Source organism: Lissotriton vulgaris, chromosome 9, assembly GCF_964263255.1.
Source record: "Lissotriton vulgaris chromosome 9, aLisVul1.2, whole genome shotgun sequence".
In the NCBI taxonomy this organism is placed as follows: Eukaryota; Metazoa; Chordata; class Amphibia; order Caudata; family Salamandridae; genus Lissotriton; species Lissotriton vulgaris.
This window is the reverse complement of record NC_141697.1, coordinates 1,231,569,935-1,231,587,549: the sequence shown is the minus strand read 5'-3', so window position 1 is coordinate 1,231,587,549 and position 17,615 is coordinate 1,231,569,935. Positions and strand designations below refer to the sequence as shown.

Here is a 17,615-nt window from a genome sequence, read left to right as displayed (position 1 = left end):
GGCAGAAGATGACCGACACAAACTCCTACTACTACGTATGATAGAGTAGTTACAGTTAAGTCACAGTTTCCACATGAAAGGTATTTATTCGCTTTCTTTATAAGTTTTACGGTATTCAACGAGTCAGCATGAAACTTTCCAAAAGAAACCAAACTGATTACAACCTCATACATTACAGCACACATGACATGTTAAATTACATAATTGATGACCACTCTCCCTCAGAACCCCCCCCCATTCCCCCCCAAAAAAATTAAGGAAAAAAAGAGAAAAATAAGAAGATGGCCAGGAGGGGTGGAGGGTGGTTTGAGGCCATGTAGATTCTTGGTATGTATGTCTTGAGTGATGAAATATGAAAGGTTATAAGTAGTGCCTGGGGGGGGAGGCCACCCACAGAGGGGATGGGGAGAGAGGTAGAAGAATGGTAATAACCTTACTTCACGTTAAAAAAACAGACATTTATTGAGAAAAAACAGGAAGTATCAATATAACATTAAAAAAGAAATAAACGGACAAAGTAGGTGGAACAACTGTATAATTGCAATGCATTCTACATACTGTGCAGGCGCGCTTCGTCCATTGGGGCGTGGGGGCGTAGCCCCCCCTGCCCGACGCCGCCCGCAGCTCCCTCATGACAATCATGTCAATGAATCAACATGACGTCAGACCGCTGGGCGGGAGTCATGTTGATTCATTGACATGATTGTACAGACGGCAACACAAGTACGCATGAGTGGGGACGGAGGGTGAATTTTTACCCGTGCCCACGCATGCGCACTTGTGTTTTGGCGGCGTTGCGCATTCCCATCAGGAGCCCTAATGGGCGTGCTGCGGGCGAGAGGGTACCTGTGCCCCTGGCGCCAGGATTGGCCAGGGGCGCTGTGAGCCTGTGACGTGTGCGGGACCGGCAGCAAGGTAAGAGTTTGTGTTTTTCGGTGTTCCAGTAAACTAGCTTGCACAAATGACTTGAGATAGTTTAGCGTGTTAAAGCATCTGCTGCAGAAATGTGTGCGTCTATTCCAGGTCACCCGTTTATTTCACGGCATGGGGTTTTGGAAATGTAGACTGAAGTGATTAGGCGCGGCGCACAGCTTTGGTGGATATGATAGTTCGCTGGGAAGGTAGGTAGGATAATCAATTTAATGTGCTCCTACAGGTGACGCAACTGTTCAGGTACGTCCTAAAGGATTGAGGGGTTGAGTGCGCTACTGGGGTGTAGGCGCATCCCTGTGGTGGGCACACTTATGTGGTACTGTGTGCTGCGACACAACACAGTAAATTCCAAAGAAGTACAAATAAAGTTCCAAAGTTTGAAAGTTTCAAAATTTAATCAGCGTTTTCCATAGGTATATTTCATATTTTCTTCATATGAATGGATTGACAATCATTTTTATCACCATCAAAAACTGAAAGTAGCTCCAATGCATTTCGGACAAGGAGTCCTTTCTCAAGGAGCACTGCAACAAAGGATATACAAAAGGCCAAATCAATGCAAAAGATTAAACCATCGGTATAACAACATGATAACAAGGGTTATATACGAGTATCCGTGAAACAACCTCATGCGCCCTTTATGGGAGGGAAATGAATAAAGATTCACCCAAGAGTAAAGTTGAGGGTAGAGGGATGAGTGTAGTAACAGTGCGCGAATTTGCTGGAATCGTGTGACCGGGCAGTGAGGGCTTTACACGAAGGTGCCTAATAGCGCAGTTAGCGGCTCATAGAAGCATGCGGTATAGATTACAATCCCAGAAACCTTTTGGTCTCAATGACCGAACTGAACTAAGTTGCTATTTATAATGCCTTCTGGGCACATTTTGATGCATTATAACTCTGTTTTGCTGCTTGCACACAGCCGCTGCGCTTTTACTTTCCCTTTTCGTTTCACCCACTTCGATTACACGTTCCCTTCTAAGATGGCCACTCCATTCACTCTCTTCTTCTTAACCCCTCTTTTATTTTCACCACTCCTTCACCCTTTTTCAAAACTCCGCTTTCACTCCGCGGAGTTTGACTCGACATGAACTGGAGCCTAACGCCTTCGCGTAACCGTCTTACTTAGTAAGTCCTGCATGAATTTCACTCGCTCGCATAGCGCTTATTTGCTGTTTGTTTACGCTCAGGTCTTCAGGATCGCCACGAATTGTTTAAACTGCTCACGTCAGCCCCGCATGCTTCTATGAGCCGCTAACTGCACTATTAAGCACCTTCGTGTAAAGCCCTCACTGCCCGGTCACACGATTCCAGCAAATTCGCGCACTGTTACTACACTCATCCCTCTACCCTCAACTTTACTCTTGGGTGAATCTTTATTCATTTCCCTCCCATAAAGGGCGCATGAGGTTGTTTCACGGATACGCGCATATAACCCTTGTTATCATGTTGTTATACCGATGGTTTAATCTTTTGCAGGGCTCGACAAATGTACTCGCCCGCTCGCAAATGCGAGTGAATTCTGTTCAGGTCGAGTCAGTTTCAAGGCCTACTTGACCGGCCTGGCGAGTGCTATCTGGTAGGTGCAGTTACAGTTGAAGGCTCTAGGTGGCAGCGCATTGCGGTGCGCAATGAAAGGCTTCAGGGGGCAGCATGTTCATGCACGCACGCACGATAGGCGGAGTGCAGGTGGTGCGGTGCGCAGTTAAAGTCTTTAGGGGGCATCATGCATACACTGCCTATTGTTTGGAGGCCAGGGCCGTCAATCTTGTAGCGCGCGAAAGCGCTACCAATGACAGCCCTGGCCTGCCCCCGCGCTGTGCTGCTTAAAGTGCAGCAGTGACGTAGCACGCCACCACACGCGCTCTCCTCGGTGGAGTCGGGACTCAGTGGCAAAGTGCGGGACGATTTGGCAGAGGTGAGTCACTTTTAAATTTTTTTTCATTTACACGAGGCTCCGTCATGTTGTCTCACCTTCACAGGTCAGCCTCCGAGTCTACGTTTTCCTTTTTCAACAGCGTTAGCTTTCCTTTTTCAACAGCGTTAGCCGTGTACCGTTCAGGGCTGGACTGGCAATCCCCCGGTAGGCTGGATGGGGTGGGGGCCGGTTTTATGAGAGGGGGCCGGTTTTGTTGCAGGGACCGATGTGGGCCTTGACCTGACCGACCGGGACGGGTCAGAGAGTCAGTTTAGTAGTCTGACTGTTGACAGACAGACTATTTGTACTCCGTGTCTCTCCTCGTGAAATGATTTCATTTAGGCTATTATCATACGATTTTTAAAAATCTACCTGGCAGTGCACTATGATGACGCGCGCAGCGAGCAGTGAATGTCTCCGCCGCGGTCTTATGTTCACCCTTAGGGTTGGGTCTGGAGTGGACCTGGTGAATGTGATCATGCGCATTGGGGCGCGCTGAGTCACGCAATAAAACTTGTGCATGACTGGTAGTGAGGCGAGGTCGAGGAGGCAGGCATCAGAGAGCCAGAGAGACGAGTGAGAAAGAGCACCCCGTAATTTTATTATTTATAGCATGCTACCCGCAGGTGAGTCTCCTGAGTGTCCGTCCAGTTGTATGCATGTAATCCCCTGATCATGGCACTGTCTGGGGGCGTCGCGACCCGGCCGGTATCAAAAGCAAAAAAGTAGGCCCCGGCTTATTTCTGCAGGCATTGCAGTGGATTTGTGAGCAAGCTGGAGGTGGCGCGAGGTGATGATGGCTGGCCTGGCTCTAGGCAGGCTAAGAGGTCGGAGCGGAAGGGTAAATCATTTGTAGCCTGAGGCCTACCATTTATTTGGGAGCAGCAGCTCGCACGCACTTTTCGCCGATCTTGACTTTGGTGCATCAGCATCATCACAGTCGTGTAACCTGCACATGTATTATCCCTCAGAGTCCGAGTGCACCCGCACAATTGAGTGACATTGACAACAACAGCACTAAACTCCGCCACTGTGTCAGGCCTGCACTCTCAAAGAACACTTGTAAAGCAGCAGCGCACCCGGGACTTTCATTGCTAATGCTGGCGCTGCTAGTGCTGGAGTGCAGTGGGTGTGAATGACGTGCTACTGGCAGCAGAAGCAGACTGATGTACATGCAGTGTGATGAGGTGGATGATCTGGGAATCACAGATCCACCACGTCACACTGCATGCACATCAGTCTGCTTCTGTGAACTACTGTTCCCTCAATGCCTTTTCCTTCTGCTTTGCCCTGAAAGTCCACCAACTCGTCTCCCGTCCTTCAATCAGCCAAAACGTCGTCACATAGAGGAGCCGGCCTCCCCTCCCTCCCTGCGCCTTTTGTGTGACCCTTTTGCAGTAGGAGCACAGGGCAGCCAGCAGGCCTCTACAAACCCATTTTCTCCAGTCTGAGGGCTTTGGGGAACTGTTTGCACAGCTCGCCGATCGGGGCTGAGCAAAGACACCTAACAGGTTAGGTCAGTCACCGTGCAAGCACGCATGTTCAGTTACTTCTGAAAAGTGATAGATTACCCAAAAAGTAATCAGACGTGCAGCACTGATTAAGGGAAGTGCCTCATCTAAATGACTGATAACATTAGCATTGAATTTACACGAACAGGTGCAGGTTTGAGAGTCGGGGTAGAAAATCCATTTAGCACATAAATGGCATTCCAAGTAGCCCATTGGCCTGTGTGTGACAAATAGGAAGAAACTGCCCAGCACAAGCAATAGAAATTAAAACAATCCCCTTAGAAGCCTACAAAACATATCGCCCCATTACAATGGAGCATATTAATTAAGTGAGGTATCCCACGTGCTGCATATTTACGTAGCCCTAATATTAGCTGGTTAATATTTTATGTACAATGTGGCGTCGAAAAAGGACAGCTGACGTTTCAAGATTCCAGGGTCCATGCATGAGGGACCTACCCAGCCCAGATTTATGCTTTGCGTTATAAGATCCAGTGTAGTTTTTGAATAAACAGGGCCTCAAGTCCCAGAATGCAATGCCTGTGAAACTTGAGTCCTATGGAGGTACGAGGGCAGGGCCTGCACTTGAAAGGGAAGGTATGGAGTTTGAGGAGGAGGGTGGAAGGGTTGTTGGTGGTGATCTCACAGCTATGATGGCCACCTACATGCATGACATTGAACTGTTTGCAGCCCTGGGCATTTAAGCTACAAAGCATTCCTATTAAGCATGTTAGTCGAGCTAGTTTAATTAGAGGAAAGAAGACTGCCACAACCGGAATGCATTGCATTCTCTCATTAAATAAAGCCCAGTCTTGGAATCTTTGTGATGTCATGGCGAGAGGTCAACATGCTAACTGCTAAAGACGTGAGCCCAGTGTGGTTATTTTTCATAGACTTGCATGCAGCCCTCTCTATTATTTAAGTTTCACACTCCTTCCTTGAGCATTATTTTGTGACCGGACACGGGCCAGTTCGAGAATGTCTGTTTGGCATTGTGTTGAGAGTTGCATTCGCTTTTGGTGTGGGACCTTTGTGTACCTGCATTTTCAGTTGGTAATATTGCTTGGTGTGCCGAGCCCTAGCGGTGTGTTTTTGTGTGTGTGCGCGTATGTATTCGCGCACTTGTGCACACATTCTTCCTGCTGCTGATGCAGGGGTAGTCTTTGCCTTTCTCCCTCCAAGGTTGATAACAGTCATGGGTACCAGTGATTTGTGTGATGATCCAAGAAGTGATTTGTGTTTTGTGCGATGCAACTACTCGGAGTAATTTATTACGCTGCACTGAATTTTTTCCTTTGGTCTTAATAAGATTCAATATTTTTATTGTGCATTGCGAGTTGAAAATGAATGTCCATGTTGTAATGAATCTGTAAAGCGTTATGTGCAAATTTGTTTACAGGTCAGACTGTCTGTGCTGTGCCCATATAAACTCACTGTTTAAAAAAGGTTTGCTTAATGCCTTTTCCCAGATGAAGCGCAATGTGGAGAATTTGATTTGGCTGTAGGTTCATGCACTTTTATAAACGTCCCGAACTCTGTCAGTTATTATCTGAAGGTAATGGAAATTAAATGTCTTCCCAGAGTTTATACTGCTGCAAGTTGCATTAGAACAGGTTGTGTAGTTTATTTGTATGTTTCCTCACCTTCATTGCTTGATTTTGCTTGCAAGACAGTGTGACCATCACCTAAGGTGCGGCTTGTGCAGATTGTGTGACCACTTGACTAATTACCACCCAGTTTCCCCCCAAAAAGTAGTTTAGGCCCAGAGTTAGGCTTTGGGAGGGGGAAGCGTCAGGCAGACCTTTTACTGACCAGGTATAAGCCCCCCCCATATTAGAACCACCCGCAATACTCAAGAGCAGACTAGTCTCAATAGTGAGTTATTTTAGAAGCTGCACTGGTGTTGCACATCGTTCAGTACCATTAGAGCGCATTTCCAAATTGGGGTGCTTTTGTGCGAACCTGAGAGTGCCACACTGAGTTACAGATCTGATGCATACAAATTTACATTGGAACCATCATATGTTATTAATTATTGAAAGCAAATGTTATAAGCCAGTATTGTAGTTTTGTACAAACTTCATGGTAAATTTTTAAATTAGTTACAGTGAGTTTGTTGTTTTTGATTCTAGCTCAAAGCGGACAGAAGCAGTCAGTGAGTCAGTGCTGGCTAACTAGTGAGGACAAGGCAGACAACAGGCAGAGAGTGCAATGGCAGACATCAGGTTGTGGTTGGCAGGAAAAACTGGAGCTAAAACTCCAATGAATAATGCAGGAGAGAGTTCAGCAGTTGGGAAAAGGAAGTCATTAGAAGAAATCCACCAAAAGCAAAGGGAGTATGATAAAAAAAAAGACAGAGAGTTGTACAACAGAAATGGCTTGAAGATTTCAAGTGGGCAGTGATTGAAGAACAGGAAAGTAATGGAGCTGCTGCTGACCTAGTTGAGCCCAGTTTTAAAAAATCTCAAGTTTTGTATTGTGGAGTTTGCAGGAAATTTCCTCATCTCGCAGATACTAAGTCTTCCCTATATGTTGATGTGACAGATAAATTCAAAAGGGAGACGTTGGAATGGCACCACAAGAGCAAATTGCATGAAAAATGCATATTACATGAAGCTGCAATTCAAAAGCCACAGGAGACCTGCATAGCCAAATCAATCACAAAAATGCATGAAAAAAATATCCGGCACTTGAACATTTTATTTAATACAGCCTATTATATTGCAAAACAAGGTGAGGCTTTTATTAAGTTTCCAAAACTCTGCTCACTGCAGAAAAAGAACAATCCTGAGTGGAATTTCGAAAATTATATGACTGATCATGCATGCCGTAACTTTGTAATAGCAATTTCCGAGACCCTAAAAATGTCAATTCGATCCCAAATAGAAAATGCTAGGTTCATCAGTGTTCTGTCAGATGGGTCAACTGACAAAGGAATTCAGAAACAGGAACTTATTTATGTACGATTTGTTTGTGAAGGCACCCTTGTTACCCATCTGTGTGACATTGTCAGCATGAAAAACTCCACTGCGTCCGGAGTGAAAAATGCTATTATGGTTGGCCTGGAAAGCATGGGCATTTCTCTGGATATTCTGAGCCAGAAATGCATTGGTCTAAATACAGATGGAGCTGCTGTGAACCTCGGTACTAAATCTGGTGCTGTGAAGCAGCTACTGGACGAAGTCTCCTAGCATCAAGGATGGGACAATTGCAATCACATTGCAGTTGTGCACTGTGTAGCTCACAACCTAGAGCTTGCTGTGTGTGATGTTAAAAAAAAGAGTTCATACATATCCAAATTTGAAGAGGTGCTCAAAGGATGTTTCAAACTATATTATTATTCACCTAAGCGGAGAAGGGAACTTAAAGAGATAACTGATAATCTGGAAGAGCAGTTACAACATTTTGGTGGCTTGCAGCAAATCAGATGGGTAGCAAGTCAGCACAGGGCAGTAACAGCGCTTAAGACAAACTGGGAAACTACAGTACTTCATCTTGAGCACCTTGCTACTGGTACTGATGAATATTCAAACAAAGCCAAAGGATTGCTTCATGACATGAAGTCAGAGAAGTTTCTTTATTTCTTGCACTTCATGATAGACTTCACAGAGCTGCTTCAGCAAGTGTCTAAGGCATTTCAACAAGAAGATACTCTTATTTCTGAAGTTGCAAGAAGAATCGAGGTGCTTCAACAGAAGCTAATACTGCTGAAAACAAAGCCAGGAAAAGCACTAACACAATTTCAATTGCTTTTTAAAGATGGAAATTTCGCAGGGGTCCCGTTACTAACACAGGCAAAGCCTGCTAGAAAAGGCAGCTCTAATGAAACTAGTGTCAAGGAAGACACTATTGAGTTAATAGAGAATGCTCTTTCATTTATGAGTGACCGCTTTCTGAAGCACATCTCAGGCAAGCCGCATTCTTTGTTTAACATTTTTGATTTTACTTTGTGGCCAGACTCTGTTGAAAAGATTAGAGTTTTTGGGGATCAAGAATTTGAGGACCTTGTACAGTACTACAAAAAGGTACTTACTGATGAAGAAATTGAGTCTGCCCCTGGAGAGTGGCTAGATTTTAAACTGTACGTCTTTCATCGGAGGTTGTTGCAGCCTGTATCCCTCTTCACTCAGCTATTGAAAAAACGCCCAGAAGAAGTTAAACATGTCCTTCCAATTTTAGAAATCATGCTTTCCATCAGTCCAACAACAGCAATATGTGAACGGGGGTTTAGCAGCATGAACCGAATAAAAAATGAGCTCCGTACGTCCCTTAAAAGTGACACCATGTCTGCTTTAATGCGAATCCAAGTAGATGGGCCAGAGTTAGACACTTTTGATCCAAACCCAGCCGTTTTGCATTGGCTTTCAGCAAATCCAGGAACAAGACATATTATGGGCCACAAACATCCTTGTCAAAACACTAGTGTTGTTACTGACTCAGAAGATAGCGACTCAGTTTAATGCTACTCTGTTCAAATCAGCACCATTTTCCTTAACAACTTGTGCATTTTTGTGTTTTACCATTCACTGTGGTGTCTGAATACTTCTGACAATTTGCAATGGTGGCAGCTGTTTGTCTCCTTTCGAGACACTGACTCTCATTCACAGACCTGTGTTGAATCCATCATCGTTCTTTAGTTCACTGTTCGCCACCCCAGTTCAGGACTGGCTATGCAAATCAGTCTTGACCAATTTATTAAATAAAACTTCTGACAATTTGCCATGGAGCTGTTTGTCTCCTTTCGAGACACTGACTCCCAGTCACAGACCTGGGTTGAATCCATCATCGTTCTTTAGCTCACTGTTCCCCACCCCAGTTCAGGACTGGCTATGGAAATTAGTCTTGATGACCCCTGTGCCTCATGGAACAGTCCAGCCCGAACTGCCAAGCCATGGACTCCTGACCCGGCCCGTGGCACTTTTTTTCATACAAATTAAACACTGCCACAGCTACAGCAATGTAAATGAAACTTTGAGGACTTGGCAGCATAAACGGATTACAAAATGAGCTACATTCATCTGCTGACGGAGCGCTAATGCTGTATTTTGAAAGAACAAGCACTGACTCTGGCCATAAAGTTATTTCAAAGGGAAGGACAGAAGGCAGCGATCTGAAGAACGCAAACCTTAGCCTCAGTCTGAGCATCAGCTTCCTCACTACAAGTAAGTGCCAGCCTGATATGTATACATGTTAAAGTTAAGGTATTTTTTTTGCCATGTATGTTCGCAGAAACCTTCCCCACAGCACTTTGATACACACATAGGGAGGTAAATGGATGAAATTTGCCGTTTATTTGGGTGGCCAACGTTTTCCTGGGTTGTTGGCGCTGCATATGTTTTGAAAAAAGTCCATTATGCGATCAATTGTGGGTCGAGTGCATTGCTGTTAGGTCGAGTAGAAAAGTCTACTCACTCGACCTGCAGGTCAAGTGAGATTTTTTAGATTTGTCGAGCCCCGTTTTGCATTGATTTGGCCTTTTGTATATCCTTTGTTGCAGTGCTCCTTGAGAAAGGACTCCTTGTCCGAAATGCATTGGAGCTACTTTCAGTTTTTGATGATGATAAAAATGATTGTCAATCCATTCATATGAAGAAAATATGAAATATACCTATGGAAAACGTTGATTAAATTTTGAAACTTTCAAACTTTGGAACTTTATTTGAACTTCTTTGGAATTTACTGTGTTGTGTCGCAGCACACAGTACCACATAAGTGTGCCCACCACAGGGATGTTTTGGAAATGTAAAAATTCTCCGAATTTCTTTTTTGATAGTTGCAACAACAGCCTTCAACAGATTTCATTTTATAAACATTTTCCAGAAAATGAGTTAACAACTGTCACCACAAATATAATGTACTCTTTGAACTAAGGTTATAAAATTTCAAAACGTTAACAAACGGTAGAGGCGGAATAGCATGATATATGCATTTATTATTGCATGCATGTTGGTGTATGTTTGTATGTGAATTTGTATAGTACATACCTAGGGCTTACAGGATGGCAAATACATGGGCGGTAGAAGGTTTCCAGCATAAAAAGGTAGGGGTGATGTAATATGTAAACTGGCACATCCTTCAACATCGATCCTAAAGGCTTGTTAGAGTCCTTAATTTATTTTTATATGGTCATAAAAATACATGAATGATGGATGGATGCAGGGTGGGTGCATTAATGATTGTTGGGTGGATGGGTGCATGGATGGATGCATGCATGATGGGTGGATGGATGCATGAATGATGGATGCAGGATGGATGGGTGGGTGGATGCATGAATGAATGATGTATGGATGTAGGATGGGTGGATGCATGCATGATGGGTAGATGCATGATGGATGGATGGGTGGATGGATGGATGGATGCATGAATGATGTATGGATGGATGCATGCATGATGGGTGGATGCATGATGGATGGATGGGTGGATGGATGGGTGGGTGCATGAATGAATGATGTATGGATGCAGGATGGTTGGGTGGATGGATGGGTGGATGCATGAATGATGAATGATGTATGGATGGATGCATGCATGCATGCATGATGGGCGGATGCATGATGGATGGATGGGTGGATGCATAAATGAATGATGTATGCAGGGTGGATGGGTGGATGCATGGATGCATGCATGATGGGTGGATGCATGATGGATGGATGGGTGGATGGGTGGGTGAATGAATGAATGCTGGATGGGTGGGTGGATGTATGAATGATGTATGGATGCATGCATTCATGATGGGTGGATGCATGATGGATGGATGGGTGGATTCATGCATGAATGAATGATGTATGGATGCAGGGTGGGTGGGTGGATAGATGGGTGGATGCATGAATGATGTATGGATGGATGCAAGGTGGTTCGGGCTCGCTCGCTGCGCTCGATCGCTGCGGTGCAATATGCAAATTAGTTTACGCCTCACCACTTTCAAATGTCACCAGCCGCCCCTGATACTGTGGTCCGAGAACTATCATGGATTACATCAGTGACAATTACTTTTGGCTAATACCGTAAGTAGGAATATTCTGTGTTTGGATATCTTCCCTAATCAGTAGAGAACGTCAATAGGGGTGGAAGAGAGGGCTGCCTCGTAACCGTCACGGGCCTCGTTGCCCAGCACGCAGGTGCGTCGTCCAGAAGCTCGTCAGCTTGTGAGGCTCAAGGGAGCCCTTATGTAGAAAAAACAGCAATGGACCGCACACCGCTAGCCCCTCCTCCGGGTCGCCCCTAAGCACTCTGGTATGTGCAGTGCCTGAAGTTCAAAGAATCAATGAAAGTTCGCAAGTAGTTCACCTATGTAGGTGCAAGTACTCTTATTGATTCTTCGAACTTCAGGCACTTCACATACCAGAGTGCTTAGGGGCGACCCGGAGGAGGGGCTAGCGGTGTGCGGTCCATTGCTGTTTTTTCTACAGAAGGGCTCCCTTGAGCCTCCCAAGCTGACGAGCTTCTGCACGACGTACCTGCTGGAAGAAATAGCGCAGGGTTTTGGTGTGGAGGTTGTCTCTTACGCTGACGACACCCAGCTGGTGATCTCCCTGTCTCGGGCACCTGATGTGGCAGCCTCTAATTTCAGGGCATGCATGCAGGAGCTTGCCTCCTGGATGGCTAAGAACTGCCTGAAACTAAATGGTAATAAGACTGAGGTGCTTGTGGTAGGGGGTGATCCGGCGGGTTGGACGTCGGCGTGGTGGCCTCCTAGTCTGGGTCCGACACCTATACCATGTACCCAGGCGTAAAACCATGGGGCATGGCTAGACCCCACTCTTTCCTATGAAGTGCACACCAGGCGCATAGTGGGGAAATATTTTGGAGTCCTAAAAGCCGATGCAAAGCAATGGATCTCCTGCCAATAGAGGCACGAAAGATGCTGGTACACGCCCTTATAACATCTCGCCTGGATTATGGCAACAAACTCTATCTGGGTGCCACTGCTAAATGTCTCAGTAGATTTCAGGTTATGCAGAATGCTGCTGCTAGACTTGTTCTCATGCGGCCAAGGAGGGCTGACTCCAAAAGAGCCCTCAACACCTTGCACTGGCTCCCAGTAAGGAAAAGAGTAATGTTTAAAGCACTTTGCACCTGCCATCGCATTATCAAGGGAGCTGGTCCCGCCTACCTGAGGGATCTTGTTACCAGCTATGTACTAGGGAGGTCCTTGAGATCAAGTGGGACCACTCTGCTAACAGTATCGAGGGTAAAGAAAGTCAGAATGGGGGTCAGATCCTTCCAGGTCCTGGCAGCTGAGAACTGGAATAAACTCCAGCTGAAACTCCGGATGGAGACCTCAAGTCAAGAGTCAAGAGTCAAAAAACACTTTATTCGATTAAATTAAAATCACAAAAGTATGCTATACATTCATAGTTGATTAATGGAGTATATAAAAATTTTTTTATATATAACTTAAAAACAAGACACATTATATACAAATCCAAATTTCATATTTACAAATTTCATATTTACAAAAGTTATAGAAAGATTAAAATGTTTGTCCTCATACTGCACTGTCTGTGGTTTACTACAGAATTTCATTTCATTTATACGGTTTGTGATATGGAGTATGTTCGATGATCTATTTACAATAATATTTACAGACCTATAATACAATCATTTACAGTGCTACCCCGACTGGGCGTACAGTTTTTAACAAAGGCTAGGACAGTTAATCAGTAACTTCACTCTATTTCGACGAGACCTGATGGACATAGTGAGAAAATTTGCTACCCCATACATGATTAGGGGTGTTTCCATTAATTGTAAAAACAGAAAGGCCGGTTTCACTTGGGTAAACTTATGATCATTTAATATGGGCTTAATATATTTCTCTCTTGCAATTCTAAAAAAAGGACAAAAAAAGAGGAAATGAAGAGAATCCTGGTCTGAGAAATCGTCACACTTACAGGGGGCGTTCTCATGTGGTTTACACCATTTATTGTATTCACCCAGCAGGAAGTGAGACTGATCAAAGCGAAATTTAGTGAGGAGCCACCGGTGGAAAGGTTTGTTTACTACCGCCAAGTATGGTTCGATAGCTAAAGATGTTATTGTCAAAAAATGTGACCTCACGGTTGGCTTCATAATCTCGCGAGTTTCTCTATCGGCTTCTCTTTTCTTTATATATTCCAGTTTTGCCCAACTAATGTCCTCTTTTTGTAGGCCTTCAGGGTTGGTATATAAATCAGGGCGGCCCAAATATTGTGCTATTTTCTTGATATATGAAAGCCACTCAATCTCAGCCACACGATCCCGCCCCATACAATCTTTAATAATCGTGTGGTTCAATGTTAAGTTGGGATTAAGCCAAGTTTTAATCCATGCCCTTAGTGGTGCAAGGGACAACATATCTTCAATGTAACCCATCCCTAATTCCATATGAACTGAGTGAGCAGGTGTGGATTTTGGTAAGCCCAGAACAGTTCGCAGAAATATGTTCTCTGCCCTTTGGATTTGGGTTGTGTTCTTATATCCCTAAATAGAGGCTCCATATCTGGCTATTGCCAGGGTTTTGGCTTTGTATATGGATAATATAGCCTCTGGTGGTTTGCCGCCAAGACGTTTGGCGAACCCCAATATAGCAGCAGATGATCGTTTTACAGCTGCGGTCTTGTTCTGGATTTGTGGTGCCCATGTCCCTTTCGCGTCGAACACCACTCCTAGATATGTGAAGGTTTTAACCTTACTGAGTGCGGCACCATTACAGGTCAGGGTTCTGGTATTACTTTTAGAATTACCCACAGCCATGACATGCGACTTTCCTGCGTTAATCACTAAATCCAGGTCTTGCATAAAAGCCCCAAAGGTGTTAAGTAGATGTTGAAGACCCCTCGGGGTCCTTGACATCAGCACCGTGTCGTCGGCATATAAAAGTACCGGCGTCACGGAACCACCCATGCAGGGCACATCTGCAGAGGCAGTTTTTAGCGACTCACCAAGGGAGTTAATATAAAGGGAGAAGAGCATAGGCGCCAAGATGCACCCTTGGCGCACTCCCCTTCCCGATTTAAAAAAAGAGGTGCAGTTCCCTTCTTGGGTCATACGGATGGTTGCCTTTAAATCACTGTGGAGTCGCGCTAAAAAATCCACAAGTGCCCGATCCAGTCCCATTTCTAGGAGTATTGTCCACAGCTTTGACCTATTAACTAGATCAAAAGCTGTGGACAAGTCCATAAAGGCCAAGTACATCATTCCCCTTGAAGCTACAGTGTATTTGCTCAGTATGAGGTGCAAATTGAGGCATTGATCTTCTGTACCTCTGGCAGATCTAAACCCATACTGTGCATCACACAAGATGTTTTTATCTGTAGTCCAGGCTGAGATTCTCTCTAGTATTATTTTACCCAAGATTTTAAATGAGGAATCTAGCAGGGATATGGGTCTGTAGCATCTAGGGTCCCCCCTTTGACCCTTCTTGAATATGGGGATGATGACAGCCTGTGACCAGGTAGTTGGAGGTCTTATTTTGTCTATACCAACTACATTAAAGACATTTGTAAGGACAACTGACCACATTGCTGAGTTTGTTTTGTACATATCAGCGGGTACGCCATCTGGCCCGGGGGCCTTCTGTGATGACATGCCCTCGATAGCACTCTGTACCTCTTTAATAGTAAACTTAGAAGGGGGGCTTGAGTGTCGATCGGTGTTAAATTAGAGGGTCCAAAGTCGATGTTGCTGCCATAGATTTTTTGGAAATGGTCCAGCCATTCCTTCTCAGGAATATTTAGCTCCAGTGGCGCATTTTCTTTCCCATTGAACAAAGGTGTATTAACAATGGTCCAGAACTTTGCGCTGTCCCTCAGGGTAGCTTTTTCATACAGATTATCCCACGCCTGTTTCTTGATTTCCTTTTTCCTAGCTAGGATATCCTGATTGTATTGTTTTCTAAGCCTCGCCACCTCCACTCTATCACGGGGTACCTTTTTCAGTGCTTTATGAAGCGCTCGATGTGATTTGGAGCATGCATTATTGAACCACCCCTCAGTCTTTCTCTCTATTTGTGGGTTTACATTTTAAGTCATCTGCCACCTGACGACAGATGGCTTCAAAGGACCCAATGATATTCCCTTTGAATCTCAGTGGCTCTCTACAAACATTAATATCGCTGCCCACTTTCTCGTTAAGGGAGTAAAAGAACTCTTCATGTATAACTTTGCTCCATTTCACCCGTCTCCCTTAGTCCTTTACGGTGATATCAACAGCGATATCTACTTCTGGGTTTTTATTAAACAATGATAAAATATTATCCTCCATATTCAACACAACCGGGTTGTGATCACTATGTGTGGTATGTATAGCATTGTAAAAAGTAACATTCTGCAACATAACTGGTGAGATAAATATATAATCAATAATACTGTTGCAATCCCTGGCTCTGTAGGTTGAGACCCTTTCTTTACTATCAAAAAACTCTGGTTCGTAAAGTTCGTTTTCAAGAAGCAGATCTTCTAGGGTCGACCCTTTAACAGAATGTTCAAAATGTGGGAGTTGGAACATGTCTACATTCAAATTATCTATGAAATGACAGTTTTGTTGACATAGATGTACATTAAAATCTCCTAACAAAATATAATATGTCGGCGCGGTTTGACTCTCTTTAAAATTACACAAAAAATTATTCAGGGAATTGAGGTTTTCGATATCACCAGTGCCTTGGGTAGCGTTATAGAAGTTAATGTAAACGCATTTAGATTGATTAGTCAATGTGACTTCCAAGGCTAGAAAATTTTGGGATAGAGTGTTTATTACTTTCGCAGTTCCATTCATTTTAACTGACATTAAAAATTGTAAACCTCCTTTGTTTCGACCAGAATTTGATGGTTGTGCAGCAAGAAAGTAGGATGTATACCCATCTATCCAAAAATCACAATCCGTATCCCATGTCTCCTGCAACGCTATCACATCATACTTTTTCAATATATTCAACCAGTTTATATCTTCCCTTTTAGAGCGGAGTCCTGCAATATTCCAACTCATTAGGTTAACTATAGAACCCCTTGCATTGCTATCATTAGTTGTAGACGATGGGTCAGTAACACAATCAACAGGAACTAGTCAATCAATTTCCTCCAAATTTGATAGTGCTGAAAACATATTTGATAGCTCCAAACCATTACTTAATTCACGACCCTGGTTTACATGGGGTTTAGGTAACATACCAGTTGTTTGTGTTGCCCAAGAGCTAATACGGTGAGTTTTAGTTGGGGGAACATTACGACTTGCCCTTTCAGGGAGCTTTTTTGGGAGTACAGGTGGGGGGTAGAAGAAACCTAAGGGTACTGCTCTTATTCTATCCTCTCTAATCTCAGTTGCATCCCAAAATAGGCGGGATGCCTCATGGGGTCGGTTAAAGTTAACAATTAGGCAATCCCCCGAGAATTTCTTCTTTGTATATCCCACCCAATCCACACGTCTGCCTGTTTGGATGTATTCAGAGATATTGTTAGGGCCAGTACAGTTAGCATTGCACCATGTTTTTATATTGTCCAGTACTGAGTCATTTGACTCAGTTTCCCCAGGTTTTAAGACTGGAATGTTCACCAAGATTGCGACAAAAGGTGTAGCTTCTGGTGGAAGGTGAACTGGTGGCCTCGAACGAGGTCTTCTAGACCCTGCTGTGTTAAGCCCCTCTTGGGTAGAGGTCAGGGGCAGTGTCTGTGGAGGGCAGGGTTTGGGTGCGGAGTGCAGCTTTGTGCTAATTTTGCTGTCACCTTGCCCCATTCCGTGACCAATTGACCCTTGTAATGGTGCAGGTGGAAACTGAGGGTTGGCTAGTACGATATTTCCCTGCTCCATAGGGGATTGGGGTTGCTTCTGTGGGTTGGTAGGGGATTGTGGGGTAATGTTGGGTGGTGGGCACCGATGATCTTTCTCGAAAGAAGTTACAAATTTATTTATCCTGTCACATTTTTTTAAAATATCGGAAACACAATCCCTTAAAGTATCAATAATATCTGTGGAGATTTGTATAAGTACCCCTTCAAGTTTGTCAACCAGGACCTTCTCCACCATGTCCTTGATAGATGATTCTAGGGCACTCAATGGGGTGTTTTGTTGCTTACGTCGCTGTGCACCATGTGTACTTTGTTTGTTAGTGCGCTTGCTACTCTGGGGTTCAGGCTCAGGTTCCTGGGTGAGAAGAGTGTACAATTTGGCAATCAGTCACTTTTCCCTCCGCACCTTCTTGTACCAGTATATTGTCTATGTCTACGTCTGGTAACCTAGTAATGGGTGCTTTTTCAATCACAATTACCGGGTCCAAAGGG

The 17,615-nt window shown here is 44.3% G+C and overlaps 1 protein-coding gene and 1 pseudogene across 1 annotated transcript in view; one reads left to right on the top strand and one right to left on the bottom strand.

Moving 5' to 3' along the window:
- The window catches only part of TADA3 (transcriptional adaptor 3), an 84,940-nt gene that overhangs the window by 36,100 nt on the left and 31,225 nt on the right, over nucleotides 1-17,615 (bottom strand). The gene's annotated exons all lie outside the window — the stretch shown is intronic.
- On the top strand, nucleotides 6,574-7,666 carry LOC147693131 (zinc finger protein 862-like; annotated as a pseudogene).